At 43.8% G+C, this 14,005-nt stretch overlaps 1 pseudogene; it reads right to left on the bottom strand.

The window, feature by feature from the left end:
• Positions 1–7,494: 7,494 nt before the first annotated feature.
• Positions 7,495–10,945, bottom strand: LOC118476995 (uncharacterized; annotated as a pseudogene).
• Positions 10,946–14,005: the final 3,060 nt, after the last annotated feature.

The raw sequence follows: 14,005 nt of genomic DNA, 5'->3' as shown, positions 1-14,005 counted from the left end.
CATTTGTAAGTGATTTTTTAATAATAATAATAATATGTTAGTATGGCCAAAAACCAAAATTTGATATGGATACATACTTGATGATAGAAGCATGACATAAAAGTTTTAAAAGATTGTGTAACTTTTTGTGCCAAAGTGTTCACAAATGGAATATAACTCATATTATAAAACCATTCAACTCCAACTCTCCACTTTACGAATCAATTTCTTCATTATTTTTATCAAAATTTTGGTACACGCATAATATTTTATTCAAATTTGGTTTGATTTTCTGAAATCAAATCTAGTTTTGATTCATAATTCATATGCAACATACAAAGAGCCCAACAAGAGATGCAAGTCATATTTATTTTATATATTAACTATTTATTTAGTCAAATGCTTGAATTATGGAAAAATACTATTTGAAGTTTATTCAAATTAGAGGCATATTATTTTATTTGAGGTTTATTCAAATAAGTCATACATTGTTAATAGCCAGCAATAATATATAGTAGACAACAGACCTGATGATTATGTGTGAGACTTGATCCCAGCACACCTGATGATTATGTTCGCGCCCGGGTGTGACATACACACATATTATTTTATTCAAATTTGGTTTGATTTTTCTGAAATCAAATCTAGTTTTGATTCATAATTCATATGCAACATACAAAGAGAGCCTAGCATGAGATGCAACATGCAAATCATATTTATTTTAAATGTTAACTATTTATTTAGCCAAATGCTTGAATTATGGAATACACACATTATTTTGTTAGGAAAAATACTATTTTGAATGTATAATCTAATTAGAGGTTTAATTCAAATCTCCTCCATAATTGAAGAGAAAGATTAGTTCATTTTCTTTCCAAACTGCTCTAATTTCGAACAGAATTTTAGTATCTAAACTGGCCTTTAGTTTCCTACATACCCAGTCTGGCCTTTGGTTGCCAAAATGCCGACAACAATCTTGCCTTTCAAGGTTGTACTTATGTGTCCTCCCATTTTGGTGCTCCCGGCAATAACAGGGTACATGTGGTACAATGAAGTCAGTTTATTTGGGTGAGTGGTTACATGTGTTCTCTGTTAGTTGTTACACACGCATGACCTTCATTTTTTTCTTGGGCGAGAAGGGCCTCCAAACTCTCATTATTCCCGTCTCTTGGAGGATTTGATGTGAGAGAAACTCACGAATCTTTGAGCACCCCTACACCAAACTCTGGTAAAGATCAAAGATGAAGCCCATTGATAGATCCTGAAGGGACAAATCACCTAGCCAACCTGCTATAACCCTGTGTTTTTGGTGCTTGCTGAGCACGGCACCGATATTTCTGCTTTTTTTGTCTTTTGTAGTGGCCTTTATCTATAGCTCCCTAGGGCGCTCATCTCCCTTTTTAATATAAAAGGCAATTCTCTTGCCGGTTTGGAAAAAAAGAATACGCTACAATGTTTAGAGTACCTATTATACATTCTAGATCACTATTGGAACAAGTCATATTAGCTCTTCTAGAAGAAGAAGAAATAGAATAAAATAGTGGCTCACGACCAGGAATCGAAGACAGCACCCCACAGATGTAATATTTATGGTAAGTTATTTTATTCTTGCATTTGTAAGTGATTTTTTAATAATAATAATAATATGTTAGTATGGCCAAAAAACCAAAATTTGATATGGATACATACTTGATGATAGAAGCATGACATAAAAGTTTTAAAAGATTGTGTAACTTTTTGTGTCAAAGTGTTCACAAATGGAATATAACTCATATTATAAAAACATTCAACTCCAACTCTCCACATTACAAATCAATTTCTTCATTATTTTTATCAAAATTTTGGTACACACATATTATTTTATTCAAATTTGGTTTGATTTTCTGAAACCAAATCTTAGCCAATTTGCTATAACCCGGTGTTTTTGGTGGTTGGCAAGCACACCACCGATATTTGTCCTTTTTTTCTCTTTTGTAGTGGGTTTTATCCCTAGCATCATAGGGCGCTCATCTCCGACAATTCTCTTGCCGGTTTCAAAAAAATACGCTACACTGTTTAGAGTACATATTATACATTCTAGATCACTATTGCAACAAGTCGTATTAGCTCTTCTAGAAGAAGAAAAATACAATAAAATAGTGGCTCACGACCAGGAATCGAAGACAGCACCTCACGTACGGATATAATATTTATGGTAAGTTATCTTATTCTTGAATTTGTAATTAATTTTTAAAAATAATAATAATAATATGTTAGTATGGTAAAAAACCGAAATTTGATATGGACCCATACTTGATGATAGAAGCATGACATAAAAGTTTCAAAAGATTGTGTAACTTTTTATGTCAAAGTGTTCACAAATGGAATATAACTCATATTATAAAACCATTCAACTCCAACTCTCCACTTTACGAATCAATTTCTTCATTATTTTTATCAAAATTTTGGTACACGCATATTATTTTATTCAAATTTGGTTTGATTTCCTGAAACCAAATCTAGTTTTGATTCATAATTCATATGCAACATACAAAGAGCCCAACATGAGATGCAAGTCATATTTATTTTATATCTTAACTATTTATTTAGTCAAATGCTTGAATTATGGAAAAATACTATTTGAGGTTTATTCAAATTAGAGGCATATTATTTTATTTGAGGTTTATTCAAATAAGTCATACATTGTTAACAGCTAGCCAGCAATAATATATAGTAGACAGCAGAGTAAGGCCCCGTTTCAATCTCACGGGATAAACTTTAGCTTCCTGCTAAACTTTAGCTATATGAATTGAAGTGCTAAAGTTTAGCTTCAATTACCACCATTAGCTCTTCTGTTTAGATTACAAATGGCTAAAAGTAGCTAAAAAAAGCTGCTAAATTTTATCTCGCGAGATTGGAACAGGGCCTAAATTTCAGAAATCATGCATGGCCTACGTTGACATGCATGCATGGACGATGACTAATTGATCAATAATTAATCCTAATACTGTTCCGTTCATCTGCTGTTCCGTTCTGCTATTCCATCCATCTACTGTTCCGTTCATCTGCTAGCTACTTGATGAGCTTGATGACCCGTTCTTCTGCTCCCTCATCTTCATTATCCTCTGGTGCCGATTGGAGTGCTGCCCGGCTTGGAAGCTAGGAGCAGTCGTCGGCCGGTACTCAGGCAGCAGCCCCTGCTTCTTGTAGCGTAGCCCGCACGCGTTGCACAGGGTGACTGACCCGTCCGGACTCTCGCGCCACTGCGGCGTCTCCGACGTCTGGCAGTGGCTGCACACCCTGTAGGCCTGCCTGTTCCTCCGGCGTGGCACGGATCGGCGCCGGCGGACGGCGCCGCCACCGGTACCGACCAGAGGAGCGAGAGCGACCGGCAATGCGGCGCTCCGGTTCTTGCCGTCGCCGTTCTCGTCGTTCCCAGGGCCGGGATTGGCCGGAGGAGGAGCGACCGGCGGCAAGGCGTGTAACGGGATCGGGATGGCGGCCCACCACCAGAGCCGCGGCGATGGTGGCGGCGGCGCATAGGCGGGGCCTATCCCGAGCGCCCACAGGGACGACGTCGGCGGTGGGTCCGCGGCGGTGTAAACGGGGAAGAGCCGGTGGGCGAGGTGGAGCGGGTCGTCGTCCTGGATGTCGCCGAGGACACCCGGTTGTCGCTTGCTCATGGCGTGGCTCTGGTTGCTTCCTCAAAGCGAGCGGCGCATCAACTATTTATCTACGATCGGAACTCCGAATCCGAACTCGGAAGCGTAAAAACGGACATGGTCCGGCCCGCTGCTGATTCCAACTAACTAACCGTCCTCTGACTGACGTCATGGTCAAAGCCCAGCCATGCTAATAAATACTCCGCTCGCTCGCTCGCTTTGAGAAGGAACCAGCAGTCCAGCACCGACCTCACGCCTCGCTGGCTCTTCCCGCCGCAAAGCATGAGCAATCAACCACCTCACGCCTCGCTGCAGGATGACCTCCCGGACTGCGACGGCGACGACCCGCTCGCCCTTGCCATCCGGCTCTTCCCCGCCCACACCACCGGCGCGGGTCTATCGCCGGCGGCGCTCGGCATAGGCCGCGTCGCCGAGCCGCCCCGTCGGGAGCAGGAGCCACTGGCTAATAGCACGTATGGCGTACGCGGAGCCGGGCCGGATCCTTGGGGCCTGCGCCTGTCCAGGTCCGTTCTTGGGGGCCTCGACGGATTTGACGTGGACACATTCTTTGCTGACGACGCGCTGGACGGCGGCGGCGAGGCGACCGAAGGCGACTCGCCGCCGGCGCACGTGACAGCCGCCGCGCGCGGCTCGTTGGCCAACGACGACGCGTCGCCGTTGCCCGCGGCCATGCCAGCCGTCGCCCTTGAAGCGTACGACGCGTGCAGTGCGCCTGTGCCAGCAGCATGCGGTGGCGCGCCGCCCGTCCTTGTCGCCAACAACAGCACGCCGCCAGCTAGCTGTCTCGGCGCGCGGTGCACTTTACATTGTCTCCAAACGCACACGCACGCATGCGCCGCCGCCACTAGCGGCGGAATCTATGCCACCGGCAGTCGCTCCTCCTCCAGTCATGCCCGACGGTGGGAACGGTGGCAATAATCGGAGCGCCGCCTTGCCCGTCGCTCTCGCTCCTCCGTCGGGGAGTACCGGTGGCGCCGTCCGCCGGCGCCGTCCCGTGCCACGCCCGCGGAACAGGGAAGTCCAGAGGACGTGCAGCCACTGCCAGTCGTCGAAGACGCCGCAGTGGCGCGAGGGCCCGGACGGGCGAAGAACCCTATGCAACGCGTGCGGGCTACGCTACAAGTCGCATAGGCTGGTGCCTGAGTACCGGACCGCGGAATCCATGACACCACGCGATCTCCACCCAAACGCTGGGCTGGTCGGCGCGTCTTTGTTAGGATTTATGGGCTTGGCCCAATTAAGTTATTCAAATAAATCCCAGGAAAATCTCAAAAGCCCATATAAGTGGATGGCAAAGGGATAGGTGGAACCAATAGCACCATATTGCTAGCTCTTGTGGAGTAGAGCTAACTTAAATATGGAAGCCACACTCACTCACCAAGTCATGGATGAGAGGAGAGAGTGTGGAGAGCCACACGCGCGCGCGCTCGCTCGCCTGGCCTGGCCTGGCCGGGGCGGGGCGAAGGGCGCGGGCGCACGACATGCGCGTGAATGGTCCGCCGAAATCCGGCCCCTCGCCTTGCGGGGACGCGGCTACCTTTTGCCGTTTGATTTTTTGGTTTCTTGGCTGTTACGCTTATCCTAACCGATTGCTACAAAATCTCAACTGATTGCGAGATTTTCGTGGGTGGATAAGCACGGGGGTCGCGGACTCGGCCCTATAAAAGGAGCCCGGCAGCCAGCCTCCAAATCATCCCCAGATCCCAGTTCGCTTTCGCCTCTCTTCATAGCTGAGCCGCCTTTTAGTTCTCTTCGTCCCGACCGCAGAGGTGCATCTGCGATCAGGAGAGCAGGTCTCCGGAACCCTTCGTCTTCTAGATCCTGCACCGGGAGAGGGCGAATAAGGTTTTTGGGAAGCGTCTTCACGCGACTGCTCGTGATCTGCTGACCTCGTCGACCCTGCTGATTTCGCTACTTCGACATCGTCGACCCTGCTGATTCCGGCGTGTGCCATCGATCAGTAAGTCTAATCAGTACGCATCATCTGATTTGGCTTGTTATTTCAGTTCTTCTGATTTGGTCATGATTTATATTCGGAATTTAGATTGGAATTTGTCTAATTTTTCAACAGTCTTCAGGTCCGAGCAGCCGCCCGTCGTCATCATCTACAACGACGCCATCGCAGTCGCAGATCGACTTCCCATTCCACGCCTTGCCGGCAGTCGCTCCTCCTCCAGCCATGCCCGACGGTGGGAACGGTGGCAATAATCGGAGCTCCGCCTTGCCTGTCGCTCTCGCTCCTCCGTCGGGGAGTACCGGTGGCGCCGTCCGCCGGCGCCGTCCCGTGCCACGCCCGAGGAACAGGCAAGTCCAGAGGACGTGCAGCCATTGCCAGTCGTCGGAGACGCCGCAGTGGCGCGAGGGCCCGGACGGGCGAAGAACCCTGTGCAACGCGTGCGGGCTACGCTACAGGTCGCATAGGCTGGTGCCTGAGTACCGGCCGACGACGTCTCCTAGCTTCCAGATCGGACAGCACTCTAATCGCCATCGGAGGATTATGCAGATCAGGGAGCAGAACGGAACAGCTGGGTCATGAAGCTCTGATCATCGGGGAGCAGATGAACGGAACAGTCGATGGAAGCAGAAGTACAAGTCAGCAGCAAGCTCGATCGGTTTAACTGTAACTCTAGGCAACTCCACTATTAGGATTAGGCCATTAATCATGATGCTAGCACTAGTGTACTATTGATCCATTAATCATCGTCCATGGATGTCGTCGTTAACTAAGGCCATGAATGATTTCTAAATTACGTTGTCTGGATTATTATCTGAAGAGCCACTATACCTTTATACGCTCTAACAGTTTTGTTTTATATCTCATGAATGGGATACAACTGTTGCCCTAAAAAAGAATTACCAAAGTGTTTCCAGATTGAGGGTGAGTGTTGAGGATAAACATACATTATACATAATATATAACTTAAACTTATGAATACTATCTCCATGAAAACAGTTTGTAGATCTAATTTGTAAAAATATGGTGATGAATTATCAGTCTTTATCGAGAAGTGCACGGCAAACTTAAGATCTCGGGTGCAGAGAAGTTGATACATATTCCCTCAATAACTTTGTAGGAAATCATGAGTTAATGTGTATTCAATAATTAACCATAATTATATTTTAAAACGACTAATTATTAATAATATTTTAATGACATTTTGTGCAGAGAAATCTTTTATGTGGTTAACCTTCTCTGAAAAAAAAGAAATATCATGGGAAATTGGATTGAGAAAATTTGTTGTACCAATATTCTTACACTATAAGTTTAAATTCAAAGGTAACTCACGATATTTAGTTCTATCAAGTTAGCTTTATTATTCAAGCACATGTTCATTGAGTTAATAATTGACGTGTAATGGCGGTACGCATTTGATGCAAAAGCCGGAACTCTTTGTTTCCATAATCAAAAACTTATTAGTATAACAACGGTAGAAAAAGTTGTTGTTTGATAATAAAGCTTAGATCCACTGTTACAGTTTTGGATAGGGACTCGGGTGCTTAGGGCTTTAGTCCAAGCGGACAACATGACAAAGGAGATAGAGAAATAGTGGCACAGGACAGTAGTGAGGAGGGTGAAAGCGTGAATTAGGGCTTGTTCGGCAGCTCAGGACTGAATCCAGGCTAGGAACAGTTACAAGCCAGGATTCAGTGGATCCGGTCCTTTCACTTGTTCCGGACATGTAATTAATCCGGCTAGAATGAATCAAGGGAAGCAATTTTTATCTGTTTGGTAGCAAAGGATTGAATCCTGTCACTTCAGTTGAAATCAATTTTTTTGACTGTGTTCAAATCGCAATGCAAGCGTCGCGGAAGCTTCTAGTGGAATTGGAATACAGCACCAGGCAGCAGCTGAACTCAACTTGGAGCCGACTGCATAGATTAGCAAGTTGTTAGCAGGTAGGGCCACTGGACATTAATTGTGGTGAGCTGTATCGTTAGCACAGTCATCAACTGGCCATTAATCTACAACGCTAGAGTCAGACAGCCCTGCGTTCTTCTCTTCATCAGCAGAGCTGAGCATAATATTCCAGGATCAAGAGGCATGTGAAAAAACAAGTATAACTTGTGACATGGATTGATAGACAGGTATAAACTGGCATCTTCAACAGCTAAGAGATAGAACAGATGTGCTAAGAAGAAAAACCACTTTAGAACTAAGCATGTCAGTTCAAAATAAGAAACCTCCAGATGTGCTAAGCATCACCGATTGATCACCCAAACCTGTCCAAACAAATGGAACAATTAGATTGGAATATAAAGGCCCAAATGAATATGGTTGAGTGGAAGGTAAAGACACAAATATCATACCTACTAAGCCATCTCATTTCTTAGCCAAATCAAAGCTGATTCTTGATCCGCTTCACATGCACATATGAAAGTCTCTCTATTCTCTTTGCTCTTGGTGAAGACTGAATATGCTTTTGCCTTCTCCAGTTTGGTCACTTCTTCCATTGTGTTCAGAACTGATATGCACCTTTTGATGGAGAAATCTTCACTTTGAGCTGCCTCCTTTTCTCTTGTCTCCTTTTCTCTTGCTTCCTTTTCTCTTGCAGCTTCATCTTCTACTTGCTTGCTCCTCATTTCTAGGTATTTGTTCATCATATTTTCTATGTTGTCAGTCTTTCTAGGCTTCTTTGGTTCCTTTTCTTGCTTGTTTCTTGACGCAGCAGGTCTTCGCTGTCCACTTTCTTCATCTCGTGACAGAGTATTAGCCCTTCCTTGAAGCATATCTTCATTCCTTTCAGTAAGTGCATCATCAACTTCATCATCTACATCATGAACAACATTCAGATCAAAGCCTTGTGGTCCATCTTCTACATCCTGAAGTTGCTCATTCGGTTCTTCCTCTTGCGGTGCCTCAAGAGAAGTGCAATTCCAAGTCCCTTCAGCCAAGTGTCCTACACAATAACAAAGAAATATAAACTTAGCAAAAATATGTCTCTACCTAGAGCACAGTGGAAAGAATGGGACATTTTGAATGGGACATTCAGAAGGATCATACTGAAATTCAGAAGTTAAACTATATTATATATTTCAGTATGATGTTTGGAAACTTACCATCATAAAGCTCTCCCAAAGCATCAAAGAGTGGGAAGGTTGCCTTGTTGTTGTTAAACTTCTTGATTTTAGGAAATGTCTGCACAATTAAAAAAACACTGATCAAATACGAGATTATCATTATAAGGTTATCCTACATAACTAATTTGATAACTGAATTTCAAGAAATCAACTTACCACCATGAGATTCTCCCACAAAGCTGGTGGTCCTTCAACCATATTCCTTTTCTCATTCCAGGTGGACCCACTCTGTTGCTTTGCTGCTTTGAGCATCTTGTAGTCTCTCTTCAGCTGACCTTCTTTATCCTGAATTTGAGACTTTGTAAAGGAGACATATTGTTCCTCACATGAAACTCCTTGACCATTCTATTCCACCCTTCGGAGTTCCAACCATTGTCACCTCTATATCCACTTTCTTTAAATTCATGGAGAATGTCAACAAGAGACCTCTCAAGGCCTGGATTCCAATCCGCTCTTTGTTTCACTACTACATAAACAATGGTCACACATCAGTAATACAAAACTTACAAGAAAGCATGAAGAAACATTGAACACAATACCTCTTGGAGAACTTCCACTCTTTTTTGCCCCACTGCATTTAGGAGAAGTCTTCTTTTTAGTAGCACTTGTTGTAGGAATGAACCTACGCAACTTTGGGGAACCACCTATGTTGAACCTTGGGGAGCCTTTTCCAACCATAGCTTTTTAAAGAAAAAACTTATTACATTTTACAATACTACTAACTTAAAGTGTCAATACTATTAATTAAATTATTACAACTTATTCAATCACGAAAATACTAATTTAGATGTTGTTGGTATTGAGCCCACATTTCTTGGGCGATGGTATCTCTTAAAGCATTGCCTTGTGTAGTGCCTGGGTCACTCATTTGATTACCACTTGGTAGAGCAACAAAGTTTGATGGATCAATATTATCCGGCTGATGATCTAACCAATCCTCATCACCATGAAGTGATCGGATTAGATTGTGAAAGATGGCAGCAACTATAGGTATCTTTACTTGGTTTTCCAGTGTGTGGAATGTGGCAACTTTGAGAATGGGGAAGCGCTTTTTAAGCACCCCAAAGCCCTTTCCACATGGTTCCTCAGAAGTGCGTGGCGATGGTTGAAGAGTTCCTTCGGGTTCTGTGGTCTTCGATGTCCAGCCCCAAATTCCTTCAAGTGGTACCGAGCTCCTCGGTATGGAGCAAGAAAAGATGGAGTATTTGCATACCCTCCATCAACTAGATAGAATTTTCCTGAAGGTACGTGGAAACCCTTGCTCATAGCTGATCTTAGCACTCTAGAATCTGTGGCCGATCCCTCCCATCCACTAGAAACAAAAGTGATATTGAGATCGAAATCACATGCCACCATCACATTTATGCTTAGTGTTCCTTTCCGATTTCGAAAAGGAGAATGTTTATCGGGAGATATGGAAATAGGAATGTGAGTTCCATCAATGGCACTAAGACAATTCTTGAAGAATGGATAGAATCTAGGATTATCTTGGATTTTTTGATGCACTTGATTAGGATCAGGAGGCTGAATGAAGCGACGGGATAGGACAGGAATGACCTTATTGAAGAAGTGGTTGATGTGATGATGGAAGGTGTCATTACTGTGCCCAAAATACACTTGGAGATCTTGATATGAGGCGTTGCGACTTAGCATGTATAAGAAGAACCCCAACTTCTCCTTGACCGTGATCCTTGTATCAACAATGATCCTTCTCCTTCTAAGATAAGTTGCAATCTCTCTGAAGATGTGTGGTTCCATCCGAAATGTAACTTGACAGTTCTTGACATGTCCCTCGAGGAGTCGACGAACCTTAACCTCGCCTGTCTCATTTGAGGTATGACGTTTCTTCTTTTGTCCCCCACCTCTAGTAGAACCCATTAGATATAAGGCGGGGAAAATAAATATCATCATGTCATCATCTTCTTCTTCCCTCCTCTTTCTAATACGATCTCGCAATGAGATACTCATTGTAGAACTAAATAATATAGATGTATTGTCAAGTAGAAGTTAAATAATAAAATAGAATTAAAGCAAATCATGTATCGCTTCAAAAGTACAAGTAACAAGGACTAAAGTAAACCATATATACATACAAAGAATTTAATACCTTTTGGAGTTGGTACCGGATCCCAAGAGGGAGGAGGTTCACCTTCCCCAACTATAATTGGTGTTGTAGGGATCTACATGTAACAACTCAAATAAGTAGCTGGCATATATGATCATAAAGTATACACTAAATTCTTGAAGAAAACACATGAATCTAGGCACACAAATGAATCGGGATAAATAAATTTACGCAGGACAAATGAATCTAGTTTTCATGTCATTCTGCAAGGAATTCCGGTGACCAGGCACCCACCCTACGTTCACAAAACTATATGCTAAAATCAGCGTAATGGAACACATCTCCTTTCAGTTTCAACACAAGATTTGCTGCCAACTCATGTACTGAAAGATACAGGATATATTGAGGCCATGCAATTCTACTCGCCTGTTCATTTCAAACTGGAAAACAAACATAGTGTGTAACTGGAATTTATACCCAAAGTACGTAAGAGCAAGATAAGACCCTGATCCATTGCATGCATGGTGATAATTAAGTGCAAGATTTAGTTTCATCGAAATCTATAATTTATGATAAATTCAGCGCGAACCGAATTTTCTAGATGCCCAAATCAGAAGTCGAATGCTAGAGACAGGCACAGAGCTAGCCTTGCTTCTTTTTATCTGAATGTAACCAAATAATGAAACATATATATAGAACATTCAGCTCAGGATGCAAAGTAGCCCCAAGATCTACCGTGACGCATGCTGGTGTATTGGTTCGTGCGCACGGACCAGCAGTCGTTTCAGCACGCACGGACCAGCAGTCGTTTCAGCAGGGACCGGATGGCCGTTGTGGACTTGCGCCCCGGCGCGGAGGCGGAGGCGGCGGACGCCTCGAGACCATGGAGGCGCTCGCAGGCACGCGACATAGAAAGTAACGCATAACGTGAGGATAGGAGAAGATGGTAGCATCTTACCGGTGAGAAGGCGGTGGGGAGGGTCGCCGTCAGCCGCTTCTTCGCCCCCCGCGCCGCCAGCGTTGCGCCGTCTCGCGTGTGGCAGGGTTCAATCCGGAAGGGATGAGACAAGGATTGGTGTCGGGCCGTGGAGAGAAGATAAACTCCAAACCGGGCCAATTTTGATTCCAGATCCGACCCAAACGAACGAGGCTAATTTGTTTCAACCAATTCTAAACCAGGTCAATTTGTTTCACCCGGAACAAGGCCGGGAATGGGCCGATCCGGTCTAAACGAACGGGGCCTTAGTGTTTATGATAGAACAAACATAACAAGATTGTAGGCCTTTCCATCATTTATGTTCTGTAAGTTTAAAATGGAACATTATAGAAAAGTTAAGTGGAAAAGTTAGGGAAAAAGAACATGTACTGTTGACCTGTCTAACATCAGAACCTGAAAAGTAACACTACCAGAACAATCCAAAGAAAATCGTCGACTGTTGTAATTCCTAACTCTGCTTCTACAACTATTGCTACCCTGCTTTTGGAAATTGGCATTTCTAGCTACTTATGAAAAAGCCAAATCTTGCAGCATCATTGCGTTCCACAATAAAAAAATATCATACAGATTATCAACATTAACTAAATAGTTTCCACTGAAACATGATATGAAAGCCATTTCTCATACTGATATGAACAAGGAATATATAATTGAAGTCATACCATGCCCCAGAACCTTAGGTTGTTTTGACTGAAACATGATGTACAATCAGTCTCCACAAACACAGAGGAGTCATCTCCAATGATGGTCAATGTTTGATGGACCATGGATCAGTTGGTTTAATTTCCTTGCAAGTTCTTCCATGCAAGCATCTCCACCAACCCAAGATGAGGATCAAGCTCAAAGTGATGAAAATGAAGATCAAGAGGATGAGCCACCTCAAGAGGAGGACAATGATCAAGGGGGAGATAACAATGATCAAGACAAGGAAGATGATCGAGGAGTACAGGATCAAAGACCGCCACACCCAAGAGTCCACCAAGCGATACAACGAGATCACCCTGTGAACTCCATCCACGGCGATATTCATAAGGGGGTAATAACTCGATCTCGAGTCGCTCATTTTTGTGAACATTACTCTTTTGTATCTTCTATTGAGCCATACAGGGTAGAAGATGCATTAAGAGATTCGGATTGGGTGTTGGCAATGCAAGAGGAATTTAACAACTTCACGAGGAATAAGGTATGGCATCTTGTTCCACGTCCTAACCAAAATGTTGTAGGAACCAAGTGGGTATTCCGCAACAAGCAGGATGAGCATGGTGTGGTGACAAGGAACAAAGCCCGACTTGTGGCCAAGGGATATTCACAAGTCGAAGGTTTGGATTTTGGTGAAACCTATGCACCCATAGCTAGGCTTGAGTCAATTCACATATACTTGCCTATGCTACTTACCATGGCTTCAAGCTTTATCAAATGGACGTGAAGTGTGCCTTCCTCAATGGACCAATCAAGGAAGAGGTCTATGTTGAGCAACCTCCCGGCTTTGAAGATAGTGAGTACCCTAACCATGTGTATAAACTCTCTAAGGCGCTTTATGGGCTTAAGCAAGCCCCAAGAGCAAGGTATGAGTGCCTAAGTTAGGGAAAAAAGAACATGTACTGTAGACCCGTCTAACATCAGAACCTGAAAAGTAACACTACCATAACAATCCAAAGAAAATCGTCGATTGTTGTAATTCCTAACTCTGCTTCTACAGCTATTGCTACCCTACTTTTGGAAATTGGCATTTCCAGCTACTTATGATAAAGCCAAATCTTGCAGCATCATTGCGTTCCACAATAAAAAATATCATACATATTATCAACATTAACTAAGTAGTTTCCACTGAAACATGATATGAAAGCCATTTCTCATACTGATATGAACAAGGAGTATATAATTGAAGTCATATCATGCCCCAGAACCCTAGGCTGTTTCGACTAAAACATGATGTACGCTCAGTCTCCACAAACACAGAGGAGTCGTCTCCAATGATGGTCAATGTTTGATGGACCATGGATCAGTTGGTTTAATTTCCTTGCAAGTTCTTCCTCAGATGGTGGTTCTTCCTTTGGTGGGGTAGTACTATGGTTATACTCTTGGTCCATACCAAAACAAGTTCCTCACCGGCAACCCAAAAAGTGTAGGGGAGCATCCGTTTGGAAATCCTGGCTGCTCATGTGGTGTCGGCCTGTGAATTGTGATGCCCGGCTGCCTCTTGCGCTGGCAACACATCGCCTC

This window comes from Zea mays, chromosome 4 (assembly GCF_902167145.1).
Source record: "Zea mays cultivar B73 chromosome 4, Zm-B73-REFERENCE-NAM-5.0, whole genome shotgun sequence".
Taxonomy (NCBI): domain Eukaryota; kingdom Viridiplantae; phylum Streptophyta; class Magnoliopsida; order Poales; family Poaceae; genus Zea; species Zea mays.
The sequence above is the reverse complement of the archived record's forward strand: the minus strand, read 5'-3'. Positions and strand labels throughout refer to the sequence as shown.